General features: G+C 45.9%; 1 protein-coding gene across 19 annotated transcripts in view; it reads right to left on the minus strand.

Moving 5' to 3' along the window:
• ZHX2 (zinc fingers and homeoboxes 2) overlaps positions 1-14,436 on the minus strand; it is a 189,085-nt gene that overhangs the window by 38,946 nt on the left and 135,703 nt on the right. For 2 of the 19 annotated variants that reach the window (XM_055545930.1, XM_055545924.1), the window contains exon 3: positions 437-519. The exons of 15 other annotated variants lie outside the window; for them this stretch is intronic. The gene's annotated coding sequence lies outside the window, so the exon portion shown is untranslated. Of the gene's footprint in view, positions 1-436; positions 520-628; positions 1,567-9,593; positions 9,617-14,436 lie in introns of those variants that run through there. 2 more of the 19 variants (XR_008702119.1, XR_008702133.1) reach the window with 2 other exon arrangements.

Genomic DNA, 14,436 nt, shown 5'->3' on the forward strand with positions numbered 1-14,436 from the left:
GATCCATGCAGCTTGTGGGACTTTAGTTCCCTGATCAGGGATTGAGCCCTGGCCTTTGGCAGTGAGGGTGTGGAGGCCTAACCCTGCACCACCAGGGAGTTCCCAAGACCTACTTTCAATGAGATATTCAGGGAAAGCCTCTTTGGGGAGAGGACACGTAAGCTGAGATCTTCATATCAAGCAAGAATAACCTCAACACAATAACAAATACCAGTGAAAACAGAGGCAGAGGCTCACCCACTAACCACAGCATTTGATGTTCACTGCAAAGTAATTTTCAAACTATTCTAATTTAAAAATCATATTCTCCCTCAAAATACTTCTTTTGGAAAGGACTTTAAAAGTTTTATTGAAAAGTCCAACTTTTCACTTGCCAACATGAAAACAAAACTCTTTGATGGTTTTGTAAATGGAAAAATGTTTTACTTTTCCCTACCTGGGACCATTCAGGGGTAGATGAACATGAGACGAGAGCTCCAAACATCTCCAAGTAGGGGGAAGAAAAAGCCATCCGTGAGTCTCGATCAAATATTAAGAGACACTTAATATAATATTATTATAATATAAACATTATAATATAATTATTATATTAATATAATATTAAGAGACACTTAATATTAATATCCTAAGGAGTACCTTTTATAGACTGGATTAAAAAGACAAAACTACAGCATTACAGTTTTTTGAAGTTAAAATGAAGCACTGTCTTAATGGCTTACAAATAAAGACTTTGCACCCAAATGCCATTCTTTGCTTCTAGCAAGAGAAGCTAAAAGGAGAAAAAACAGAATCAAGAAGTGTCACATGGCACTGGAGTTGAGAGGCTCTTAGAGGTAACCTGAGCCTGCCCACAAGGCAAGGCCAACCACAAGCTTTGGGAAGGGACAGGATGTGAGTTTGGCGAGAGGACCCTGAATCTTATAGCCTTTCTGACTGGGCAGGTCGGTGGTTTCTCCCAGAGGTGGTTGTGTTGGGGTGATGGGTTCTGCTGGGTGGCTGTCTGTCCTCAAGGCCATGATAGGATCAAGGTGTTTTGAGCTGAGCTGGTCTTAAAGACGCCAGTTAAGCAGAGTGGGTAAGTCCACTAGCTTTGGAATTAGACCAGACTTGGGTGGAAAATGAGGTTCCATACAACACATACGACTGTAATGAATTATAAAGCAGACATTAGTGTTGAAGAAAGCATATGACAAAGCAAGTCTAACTTGACCCCACGGAGGGGCTTGAAGTAGCTTATGACTGTAGATCCAAGCCAGGACAACTGGGAAATAATCTCTGTGTCTGCCTGGGTTTCATATGGCAAATCGCTCACATTGTACCATCTTTACTCCCTCTTTCTTGGAGCAATAATCTTGTTAAAAACAAAACAAAGAAGGCAACAAGATTAAGACATATTTTGAAACAAAGTGGCTTCATTAGTTTTGCAGTTAATTCCTGGTGCTATCATCATCTTCAAGACAGATCATCCTTTTTCTGGGTAGAAAGAATCCTAACAGCCACCTCCACATATAGGCACACACACCCACGAACACAGAAAACCAAGGCTGGGGGAAGAGTGATGCATTTCTGAAAGAAGAAAAAAAATATCCCTGAGACAGAAAGAAAAAGGAATCAAGTCTGGTTTTACGTGTCACATACATACATAAATAAGGCGGTATCAGGTGTTTAAGATGGGCCTACTCTGATTCATGATCCATCACATTCTGCCATCAAAACGTTTAGAGAGGCTGTGAGACCACAGGGATTTATCGTATCGACAATTCCCGGTGTAACCTTTTCATTTCACTCCTGTGGGTGATTTGAGCACACTTCATCTTCTTGAGGCTGGGAGAGAAGTGAGATTTTTCCGTTCCCCAGACACGGATCAGGGCGAGACAAGGCTTTTCAGCAGGTGCTTAGATTCTGTCTGTCAGATCCCTTTCTCCATTCTGTTCCCGACCCCCTCCCTCCAGCCCATCCTTTGCATCCCCAAACCCAGAGCTTTCTCTTGAACCTCTTTCATCTCTACCTCGAAGAGACTTCCCTTCATCTCAAAGCCTGGAATAAAGGCTGAAGGTTTACTCATATTCTCTGATAGAATGTCCTTCACAAAACCATTCATCCAAGCCAGTTAGATCCCACACAAAACCACACAAATTAAAGCCACATCCAGGGGCTGTATTTCTGCATCTCTTTGCCCAGGAGCCAGGGTATCACAGGCTGAATATGGTGGTCCTCAAAGACATCCAGGTCCTAAGCCCTAGAACCTGGGAATGTGACCTTCCGTGGCAAAAGGGACTTTGATGAAGTGATTAAGGACAGTGGGAGAGATTATCCTGGATCATCCAAGTGGACTCTAAATAAAATCACAAGTGTTCTTACAGAGGGAGGCAGAGGGAGATCTGACTACAGATGAGGAGGGGACGATGTGGGTATGGAAGCAGAGACTGGAGTGATACACTTTGAAGATGGAAGAAGGCACCACAAGCCAAGGAATGCAGGCAGCTATTAGACGCTGAAAAAGGCAAGGAGCCTGCAGAAGCAGAGTTGGATATGACTTAGCAAAAGCGTTAGGCGCTCAGTCGTATCTGACGCTTTGTGACCCCATGGACTGGGGTCCACCAGACTCCTCTGTCCATGGGATTCTCCAGACAAGAATGCTGGACTGGGTTGCCATTCCCTTATCTAGGGGATCTTCCCTACCCAGGGATTGAGCCCGGGGTTCTTGCACTGCAGGCCGATTCTTTACCACTGAGCCACCAGGGAGAATTAGCAAAAGATTTACCAAAGAGTCAGACATGACTTAGCGACTGAACAAGAACAACTGTCGAAGAAATCGGCCTTGCCGACACCTTGACTTTAGCCCTGTGGATCTGATTGCTGGCTTCTGACCCTTAGTGCTGTTTTGTGGTCATTGGTTACAGCATCCATGGGACACCCCTGCAGTGGGCCAGCTGAGCTAGGTTTGCAGCCTGTGACTTTCCTGTCACTCCTGACCTCCCGTTTGGTGAGCTGCTCCCTGTTTCCAGGCAGAAGCTAGAGGCCCCCGTTCCAATGGGAGGCCTTGGGAATGAGAAGCTGGCTGCTGCCTTGGGAATGAGTAATGAGCTGGTGACCACAGCCTGTGGGGCTCTGATCCACAAGGCCAGGATCTGCTGCCTTCAGTTTCCATAAAACTGTCCCAGTTAGGATGATGCTCTCTGCTTCAGCCTTTAGAAAAACACACGTGAGTGTGCACAGATTCACACCAGCATGGCCTGTTTGCTCTCCCTCCCTATCAGGTTCCTGATCCCCCTTCCTCCGTTATCTTCCATGGCCACCACCCTGACCCCAGTCACCATCACCTCTTGTCTGGGCCCCTGTAATCACCTCCTCCCTGGCCGTCTGGCTAGTCCCATTCATGCCCTACCCTCCTCAACTCATCCTCCAGAAAGATCTGCAAACCTGAATCTGAGCTTATCCAGCCCCACTCATTCTACAAATGGGGAAACTGGGGCTTAGAGAGGTACCCATGCTCCTGGGACTGGGGAGGTTTTGGACAAGTGGCCTCTGGCAGCCACGGATGAGGGCTGCCCCATCTGGACCTGGGACACCTCTCAGGTGAGGTGAGGATCAGCTTTGGGTTGAAAGGGTGAGGATTCTGGTTGGCTTTGCCGATGTGATGTCTTGGCTGAACAGGCCAAGGACTGGGCAGGGCTGGGGGGTGGGGGATGAGCAGGGGGGGCCTCCTGCCTGCTCCCTCTCCTTCTCCCAGCACACAAGGCTGGCTGTGTCCGGAGTTTCCCCACCCCCAACACGTCTGGGATGCAGAGGGAAAGTTGGAAGGCAGAGTCTCTTTTGGGATCACTACCATGGGCTTCCCTGGTGGCTCAACTGGTAAAGAATCCGCCTGCAATGCAAGAGATTCTGGTTCGATTCCTGGGTTGGGAAGATCCCCTGGAGAAGGGAACAGCTACCCACTCCAGTATTCTGTCCTGGAGAATTCCATGGACTGTATAGTCCATGGGGTCACAAAGAGTCAGACACGACTGAGCGACTTTCACTTTCACCATGGAGGCAGAATTCTTACCAAGTCAGTCCTGGGTGGAAGGGCTCTAGAAAAGTATGATTTTTCTAAACAATTTAAGCTTGAGAAAGAACCTATAAGGTTCCCTACTCTTCCAGAATTCCCCTTTTATATTTTCTAAGCAATTTTGCAAGCTGCTGCTCTTTGGTAGAAAATGACCAATCTGTGTGTGTCCCCTTTTGCCAACAGCCCAGTCCCCCCTCTCCGAATCAATGATAATAAGGGTAACGATGGTGCTGGGAATCAACAGCCTTCAGATCCGGGGCGTGCATTACGGTTCTCGGAACACTTTACCTGTGTCATTGCTCAGGAGCTGTTAATCCTGAGGAGGCGGAGCCGGGAATACTATAGCCTCTATTTCCCCATGAGGCCCCTGAGGCTGAGATTTCCTTCGGTGATTGTCTCAGAACCTTCCTTACACCAGCTCTCTGCTGTTCCCTTCCTGTTGTGCCAACAGGTGGTACGGCGATGAGCCAGTCCCCCAAATTGAAGTTTGAACCCAAGCCCGATCTTTCTCTTGCCCTTTTTTTTTTTTGGTGGGATACAACATTAATTAATTATAACCAACTCTGTGGCATCCATAGCTTCCTATGTAGTTAGATCTTTATGGCAACTGCTGTACTCTATAAATCTGAAACAATATACTTAGTGGATTTTTTTTTTCTCGCATATCATGGGCCTGTTTTTGAGATTTCTTTTTGTCCTTTTCCAGAGGAGTTTCCAGCTGACAGTCATGAGGCTCCAACATGCTATGACCCTGGGTGTGGGAGCTTGGTCAAAATATTAAAAACATGCTGACGAATATCAAGAAGCAAAACCCGATATACAAATGAGAAATGGGGTTATTTCTCAGCTGATTGAATGGGTCAGAATGGTCACTGAGCATTGGTTGATGAAATATCAGCACGCTCACAGGGGAAGAAATTTTAAAAAATTGAAGGCTCAGTGTCATGAGTGGGATTAAAATGAAAAATGTTAAAACAACATCTTGTTCGAGGGACAGAGCATTTCAGAGAGAAAAGGATATCTTGGTTTTCTCATTTGTATCATGGGGATAATAACTGAAATTATCCCTCAGACAGTTGTTGTGAGAATCAAATAATAAGATCAATCAAAGAAAAGCATAATACAGCTTGGTGTATAGAAAGTATCCAATGTATTCTGTCTAGTTAATTAGAGAATAAAAACAGAAATAGCAAAAACAGTAACAATAATAATAGGGTGTCTTGTTTGCTTCCCAGGTGGCCCTAGTGGTAAGGAACCCGCCTGCCAACGCAGGAAAATCCCCTGGAGAAGGGCATGGCAACCCGCTCCAGCATTCTTGCCTGGAGAATCCCATGGACAGAGAAGCCTGGTGGGCTACAGTCCTTGAGGTCACACAGTCAGACACTAAAGCAACTTAGCACACATCTAGTTTGCGAACACAACTTGTCACAAGCCGAGGTGATCATCTGGCTTCCTCATTTTTCTCCTGTGCCTGCAGGGCCACCAGACTCTCTGTTACTCATGCTGGTGACACAAAGTCATCTTGGCTACTACCTCCGGTGTCATTTGTCCTGTGTGCGCCCGAGGCGTGCTACCCTAGTCCATGAGTCTGTCTCTCCTTCAGTTTGAATCCAAGCTCTATCATTTGTTTGTAACACCACAGATATTTACACACTGGTCCAAGCCACCATCACACCTCATCTAGACTGCTGAAATGGAATGACGGTCTTTTCTTCCATGGTCTTCCTTATTCCAGTCTGCCTGTGCCTTCTGCCAGGCAAAGCTCCCCTGATCTCTGATTTTACTCTGTCTCTTTACTCAGGTCAGTAACAACCAGTCTGTGTTCCCATGCTCATGAATCCCATTCCAACTTGTCTGATGAGCTTTCAGGGTCCCGAAGGCTCTAACCAAAACTCACACATGCTTCTCCCTGAAACCTCTGCCCCCAGCAGGCTCTTTACATCCCTGCCACCTCCCAGGTAGTTCAGCAGTACAGAAAGAATCCACCTGTAATGCAGGAGACACGGCAGGAACCATGGGTTCGATCCCTGGGTTGGGAAGATCCCCTGGAGGAGGGCATGGCCACCCACTTCAGTATTCTTGCCTGGAGAATCCCATGAACAAAGGAGCCTGGTGGGCTACAGTCCATAGGATCACAGAGAGCTGGACACGACTGAAGCAACTTAGCACGCACTCACGTACCAGAAGCTAGGAGATAGGTCTGGAACAGATTTTTCCCTAGTGCCTTCAGGGGAAGCATGACTTCAGTTTTCCAGAACCGTGAGACAGAAAGTTTCTACTGTTTTCAGCCACCGCATCGGCAGTGCTTTGGTGAAGGCAGCCCTAGGAAACTAGTACCCTACCCAAAGCAGGAACAATCTGCACATAACCTCTGAGCAGCCAGCTTCCCTGAAAGGCATGCTCTCTGAGCTCCAGCTTCACCTGTGACTGGGGTGTGGGTCCTGCCTCTTGTTCTGCTCTCAGGTGCCACCACCAGCTTCTGAGACTCTCCTTCGAGGGCAGGCAGACAGTGATTCTGTGGTAGATACTGTGGCAGATCACAGCTTCCCAGGTGGTGCTAGTGGTAAAGAATCCACCTGACCATGCAGGAGACATAAGAGATGCAAGTTCGATCTCTGGGTCTGGAAGATCCCCTGGAAGCCCACTTGAGTATTCTTGCCCGGAGAATCCCCTGGACAGAGGAGCCTGGAGAGCTACAGTCCATGGGGTCGCAAAGCGTCAGAAACGACTAAAGCGTCCACACGCATGCCTGCACTGTGGCAGATTAAAGATGGCCACACATTCATTGACACTGAGAGGCGGGGTTCGTGTCCCGTTCCTGTTCCCTTGAACTGGGGCTGTTCTGTGACTGCTCTGCCCAATAAAATGTGGTAGAAGTGACACTCTGACAGCTCTGGGCTGGGACCTTCAAGAGGACGTGCAGTTTCCGCTTCCTCCCCCTGGGAGCTCTGGGCCACCATATGAGAAGTCTGACTGCCCTGAGGCCGCCATGCTGTGAGGAAACTCAAGCTACCTGAGGAGAGAGCGATGCTCTGTCACCCCTCACTGTTCCAGCCCCATCATTTCAAGTCCTCTGAACCAAAGCCCCAGATAGCAAGGAGCAGAGATGAGCCGTAACTGCTACACTCTGAACTTCTCACTCAGAATTGTGAGAGACAATAGATTTCTGATTGAAACTCCTACGTTTTGGTGCATTTTTAAGGTTTCCCTGGTGGCTAAGACGGTAAAGAATCGGCCTGCAATGCAGGAGACTTGGGTTCAATCCCGGTGTTGGGAAGATTCCCCAGAGAAGGGAAGGGACACCCACCCCAGTATTCTGGCCTGGAGAATCCCATGGACAGAAGAGCACTGTGGGTTACGGTCTATGGGGTCGCAAAGAGTCGGACAAGACCGAGCGACTAACACTTTTACTTTTAAGGCAGCAATAGTTATCCAGATCAGAGGCAGGCCCAAGGTATCAACCAAGAGTGTGAGAAGGTGCTCTGCATCTGGACTTTGAGGCCAGGAAATAATTTTAAGAATGACCACAAGACACCAAGGAAGGCTTGAGGTTGGCTGGACCACCCGTCTGGCTCCATCAGCAGGATGAGAGACACGAGTTCACCTGCCCCCTCTGCAGCCCCCAACAGTCCCCGAGGCAGATAGACAACGTGACTAGAAGGCAGGAGAATCTCTTTCCATTACACAACACCTCGGGTAATGGCTCTGTGCGGCCACCGTGCTAGGAGCATCATGTATGATTGTTAAACTTCGAAACAGTTTGAAAGTAGGTGTTTTACCAACATGGGAACTGCAGCTCAGATGCTCATGACGAACTCAGAAAAACATGCTCCAGGACCAGAGCTAGTCCAAGGCAGGGCTGGGGTTTGAGATTTGGAAAGAACCTAAGGGAGTCCAACCTTGGGCGACCTGACACAGGAAATGGCAGGGGGTAAGAGGAACTGGAGGAACTGGAGGAAGGTCTTTATAACAAATAAAACAGAGTCCAGTTTTTTGAGAGGTACTCCTGGAAATGACTGCCATATCCTCCATTTGGCCAACACAGAAGACCTTCCAGCCACCAACCTAGAAATCTCGAGCAGCCTCCCAGGCCTCTGTGGGATCTACAGCCATGAAAATGCTCTGCCAGTAGTCTTCTGGGGGACTGAGAGTCTGACGCTGTATAAACCCTAACATCTGCTGATTTGGTAAGTGGATATATTTAGTGGTGGAACAGTTTTTCTCCCAGTTTTGTAACACTTAAAAAAAAAATCCTGCTTGTCCTATTTTTTTTCTTTTTTTCCTTTTCTTTCTTTCTTTTTTTCTTCATAAACTCGCAAGGGATGTTGCCATTCTTTCCATAGCAACACTCTAGGATACTGACTTTGCTTTGCTGGGAGAAGTCTAAGTTGTTCCCCAGGAGGAAGGAGAAGAAAATGCCAGGCTGAGGTGGGGAAGAAATAGCTAGAACTCCAACACCCCAAATGAAGACAGAAAAGGCCTTGAGCCATTTTAGTCCTAAGAGCTACACGTGTCATCCCAGCTCCTGCCCCATCCTGCACTGAGGGGTGCCTCCTGAGTGTTCAGGGCTGGTTCTGAAGTCCCTTGTGTATCTGTTCTGAAAGGAAAATGATTCTGACAGTTGTACCATTCTTTCCAAAGTGCTTGTTGTGGTTCAGTCACCAAGTCGTGTCCAACTCTTCGTGACCCCATGGACTGCCACATGCCAGCATGCCAGGCCTCCTGTCCTTCACCATCTCCCAGAGCTTGCCCAAGTTCATGTCCATTACATCAGTGATGCCATTCAACCATCTCCTCCTCTGTCATCCTCTTCTCTTCCTGCCCTCGATTTTTCCCAGCCTCCGGGTCTTTTCCAATGAGTTGGCTCTTTTCATCAGGTGGCCAAAGTATTGCAACTTTAGCTTTAACATCAGTCCTTCCAATGAATATTCAGGGTTGATTTCCTTTCAATGTGTTCTTGATCCTTCTGATGACAGGAGGGAGGGAGCTTCAACTAGGTAACAACCTGAAGTCATAACGTCAACTCGTCCCTCCATTTTTTAAAAAAATAATTTTACTTTTTGACTGTGCTGGGCCTTTTTGCTGTGCAGGCTTTTTTCTAGTCGTGGAGAGCGGGGGCTACTCTCTAGTTGCGTGCATCGGCATCTCATTGTGGTGGCTTCTCTTGCTGCAGAGCACCGGCTCTGGGGTGTATGGGCTTCAGTAGTTTTGACTCCCAGGTTCAAGAGCACAGGCTCAATAGTTGTGGCGCACGGGATCAGTTGCTCTGTGGCATGTGGAATCTTCCCAGATCAGGGATCCAACCTGTGTCTCCGGCATTGGCAGGCAGATTCTTTACCACTGAGCCACCAGGGAAGCCCTCATCTCTCCTTTTTAAAGGAAGGTGGATCCAGACATTTGGGGAAGGAACGGGAAAACCAGTCCATGCTCAAGGGCACTGTGGTCCCCACTTTAATGCACACCATGTCCTTTCATCCTCACAATGGACCAGTGTGGGGAACACTCTTACCTCCATTTCCTTGAGGAAACTCTGGATCTGAAGCCAAGAATCTGAAGCTGCCATGCCTAGGGAAGGCTCAAAAGGCACAGAGCCGGATACACATTACTATCATGTATCATGGATGTGGTATTGTTTGGTGTGCCTGCATGGAGCTCAGCCACCTTGGCACCTCCTATCAAGGATGACAGGGCTTAAGCAGGTCCATTCTGCCCTTGTTCTTTCCAACATGACCTTCTACCTCTCATTTCTATTCTCCAAGGGGCTGCAGTACTGAGTGGAAGAGCACGTAGGCGGGTGAGTGCCTGGGAGTCATTAAAAAAATAATACTTTCGGAGAATATATAATGATGTGGGAACATACTCATAAAATGTTAAGGAAAAAATGAAGCTGCAATGTATTGTTTGATACCATTTAAGTGACCTCTGGAAAAGGCAAAATTAGAGAAAAACTAGTGGTTTTCAGGGGCTGGGGCAGGGGGTGGACTAAAAGGGGCACAAAGGAATTTTGGGGGTGATAGGATTGTTCTATATCTTGACTTTATCAAAGTGGGTTTATCAAAACTCACAGAACTGTTCATCAAAAAGTATATCACTGTATGCAAATTGTACCTTAATTTTAAGAAATGTCCCCCCAAAATTGCAGCTGCATTTCAGTATATGGGGCTTCCCAGGTGGTGCAGTGGTAAAGAATCTGCCTGGTAATGCAGGAGATGCAAGAGATGTGGGTTCGATCCCTGGGTTGAGAAGCTCCCCTGGAGAAGGAACTGGCAACCTGCTCCAGTATTCTGGACTGGGAAATCCTACAGACACAAGAGCCTGGTGGGCTACAGTCCAGGGGGTCATGAAGATTAGGACACAACTGAGCACATCACTATATACAAAAGAATCCCAATTTTGTGTCAACACACACAAACATGTAAAAACATGCAGATGATATTAACATGGGTTGTCTATGAGCTGAGGGCATATTCATGAGTTTTTATGTTTTGTTTTATATTTTTTTCAACAATTTCTATGACAACCTAGATTGTGATCTTTAGAATCAGAGGAGTGGTTTTTGTTTTAGGAAAGAAAACATGGCTGAAACAGTTTTAGAGTCAAGCTCCATTTCTTAGAAGCTGTATGACTTCAAACAAGTGGGGCCATAAACCTCCGAGCCCATCCTCATCTGTAAAATGGGATAACACCATTCCCCTCAGACGGTTGTCACTATGATCAAATGAGAAAATGTCTGTAGACGTACTTTATAAGTTGAAAGATGAAGCTCGACTAGTAATCACTGCCATCCTCTCATCTTTGAGAGAATGTCTTTGATTTCTCAATCTGGTGGTTTTCAAAACATGATGTCATTACATATTCATGCTAGTAAGAGCCTGAAGTTAGCACGTGACTTTTTTTTTTAAAAGAAAGGAGTACTTCGTATGTAGTGAGTACTTAATAAATATATGTGGAATGAATAAATGGCATGCTGTCCTCCACGTGCTGTACCAGAAAAAAACAGCAAGCCACGCCCTTGCTCATCCACTGCAACTGAGAAAATCTCCTAAATGGTAGATCGATACTCTGTACTGATTATGAATTCAGCACATTGCTATATCTAATGGCACCTTTAGGATGTTTAATATGTACACCCCAAGCAGCTAACCATCTAAGCAGATGAGGTAACACATGCAAAGGTGTAACAGATGGTAAGGAAAAGGACTTGGTGAAGGAGAGATTAGTGTATAGGGCAGTGGTGGTGGGGAGGGGTTTTTTCCTGGCCAGGTGCGACTACAGCTGAACCCTGAAAAATAGGAATGAATGGATGTTACGCAACGAGGCTGAAGGATGTTCCAGACATTTGGAGAAATTTGGTCAAGGTTTGACTATGCTTATCTCTTGCTTTTATAAATAAAACTTTATTGGGACACAGACAGCTAGGCCCATGTTTGCTTTTACCCTTCCAAGGAGAATTTGAGTAGCTGCAACAGAAACCCTCTGATCTGCACAGTCTAAAATATTATCTGCCCCTTGCCAGAAAAGGTGGGTTGAGCTCTGGCCTGGGCCAAGACATAGAGGACTGAACAAATGGTGGTATCTGCTGAGGACCAGGTGGCAAGGGATCTGGATGTAACAGGGGAAGTTGAGATGGGAGGCAAGGAAAAGATGGGGCAGGGAAGGCGCTGAGGGACGCGGATGCCAGGACTGAAGTGCTTGTTTCTAAGGAAGAAAAACAGCATCGCTGAATTTGGTGGGGAAGGAGAGGTTTGGGGGATCTGGACCAGCCGACAGCCAGTCCTGGAGGGGCCTGGTGGTGATGGCCCCCCAGCCAAGAGTACAAGAGAGAGAGGCCTACCGTGGCTCTGTCATCCTGCACGGGGCAGAAGAGGCGCCCGAAGAGTGAGGCTGAGGGGGTGTGGAGGCGGGCCCTCCCCACCTGCACCCACCCACACCCCTGGTGGCTACAGCTCTTTCACGAATTCCGATGCCTGAGCTTGGGGGTGTTGGAGAGGGAAAAACCTGCTTCTACAAGAACAGGGCGGGCTGTCAGGGGATAAAAGACATTAGTCAGACTCCAGCTTTGTTCTTTCCTCTCTGGTTCATTCATTTTAAATGCCTTGAATGAACTTACTCCTTCACTCTTCAATTCTACTCCCCTTGAATTTAGCTCCCATCCTCCTATTTCCATGAAAATTGTGCTCAAAGTAAATGATTTCTTAAGGGGTACACCCAAGCATCACACAAGATTCTAATATTGTCCTCAAGGTCTGTTGCAGGGCCTGGTGTGCATGGGTGCCTAATAAAAATGTTGGCTGAACCACTGAAGTGACAAGGATGGGTAGGATACAGTTCCTGCCTTGAGGACCTTCCTGGGTCTCATCGCCTCATCTGTAAAATGGGGATGATAGTGACTCCTTGCTCCCTGGAAGAAAAGCTATGACAAACAAGAAAAGCTATGACAAACAACAGCATATTAAAAAGCAGAGACATTACTTTGCAGACAAAGGTCTGTCAAGTCAAAGCTATGGTTTTCCCAGTAGTCATGTATGGATGTTAGAGCTGGACCATAAAGAAGGCTGAGTGCTGAAGAATCGATGCTTTTGAATGGTGGTGTTGGAGAAGACTCTTGAGGGTCCCTTGGACTTCAAGGAGATGAAACCAGTTAATCCTAAAGGAAATCAATCCTGAATATTCATTGGAAGGACTGATGCTGAAGCTCCAATACTTTGGCCACCTGATGTGAAGAGCTGACTCATTAGAAAAGACTCTGATGTTGGGAAAGATTGAAGGCAAGAGGAGAAGGGGACAACAGAGGATGAGATGGTTGGATGGCATCACTGACTCAATGGAGATGAGTTTGAACAGGCTCTGGGAGATGGTGAAGGACAGGGAAGCCTGGTGTGCTGCAGTCCAGGGGGTCACAAAGAGTCGGACACAACTGAGAGACTGAACAACAACAACAATGGCATTTACTTCATATGATTGTGAGGCTTAAATGAGTTTAAGAAGAGTCACTTAGAACAGAGCCCGACTCAAGGCAAGAGCTCAAAAGAATACTACAAAGCTACAAGAATCAAAGCAGTATAATACCAGCACAAAAACAGACACACAGATCAGTGGAACAGAACAGACAGTCCAGAAATAAACCCTGGCACTCATGGTCAATTAATCCATAACAAAAGAGGAAAGAATATACAATGGAGAAAAGACAATCTCTTCAATAAGTGATGCTGGGAAAATTGGACGGCTGCATGTAAAAGAATGAGATTAAAATATTTCCTAACACCACATACAAAAATAAACCCAAAATAGATGTTAAGACTTAAATGTAAAATTGATAACCATAACCCCTAGAAGAAAATACAGTGGAACACTCTTTGACATAAATCATAGCAATTTTTTTTTTGGATGTCTCCTAAAACAAAAGAAATAAAAGCAAAAATAAACAAATGGGACCTAATTAAACGTAAAAGCTATTGCACAGCAAAGGAAATCATCAATAAAAAGAAAAGATAGCCTACTTAATAGGAGAGAAAATTGGCAAATGACATGGCAATAAGGGGTTAATATTCAAAATATATACACAGCTCATGCAACTCAACACCTAAAAAGCAAACAACCCGAGTGAAAAATGGTCAGGCAGCCTGAATAGACATTTTTTCCAAAGAAGACACACAGATGGCCAACAGGCACACATGAAAAGATGCTCAACATCGGTAATCACCAGAGAAATGCAAATTAAAGCCACAATGAGATACCACTCACACCTATCAGAGTAGCTATCATCAAAAAGAACACTTAAATAACAGATGTTGGTGAGGATGTGGATAAAAGGGAATTCTAACACAGTGTTGATAAGAATGTAAGTTGGTGCAGCCACCATGGAAAATGGTATGGAGGCATCTCAAAAAAATTAAAAATAGGCCAGGGATTAAGAGGTACACATAAGCTACAGTGACATTTTGTACAACATGGGGAACATAGCCAATATTTTATAATAACTATAAATGGAGTATAACCTTTAAAATTGTGAATCATATTACACCTGTAACTTACATAATATTGTACAGCAACTATACTTCAAACTTAAAAAAACATAGAACTATTATATGACCTAGCAGTTCTGCTCCTGGGTATATAAAAAACCCAAAAACACTAATTCGAAGAGATACATGCTCCCCAATGTTCATAGCAGCACTATTTACAATAGCTAAGATATGGAAGCAACTTAAGTGTCCATCAACAGATGAGTGGATAAAGACGTGAGATACATGTATAAAAAGAGAATGGGGGAGCCAAGATGGCGGAGGAGTAGGATGGGGAGAACACTTTCTCCCCCACAAATTCATCAAAAGAGCATTTAAACGTCAAGTAAATTCCACAAAACAACTTCTGAATGCCGGCAG

The sequence above is a fragment of the Bubalus kerabau genome, chromosome 14, assembly GCF_029407905.1.
Source record: "Bubalus kerabau isolate K-KA32 ecotype Philippines breed swamp buffalo chromosome 14, PCC_UOA_SB_1v2, whole genome shotgun sequence".
In the NCBI taxonomy this organism is placed as follows: domain Eukaryota; kingdom Metazoa; phylum Chordata; class Mammalia; order Artiodactyla; family Bovidae; genus Bubalus; species Bubalus kerabau.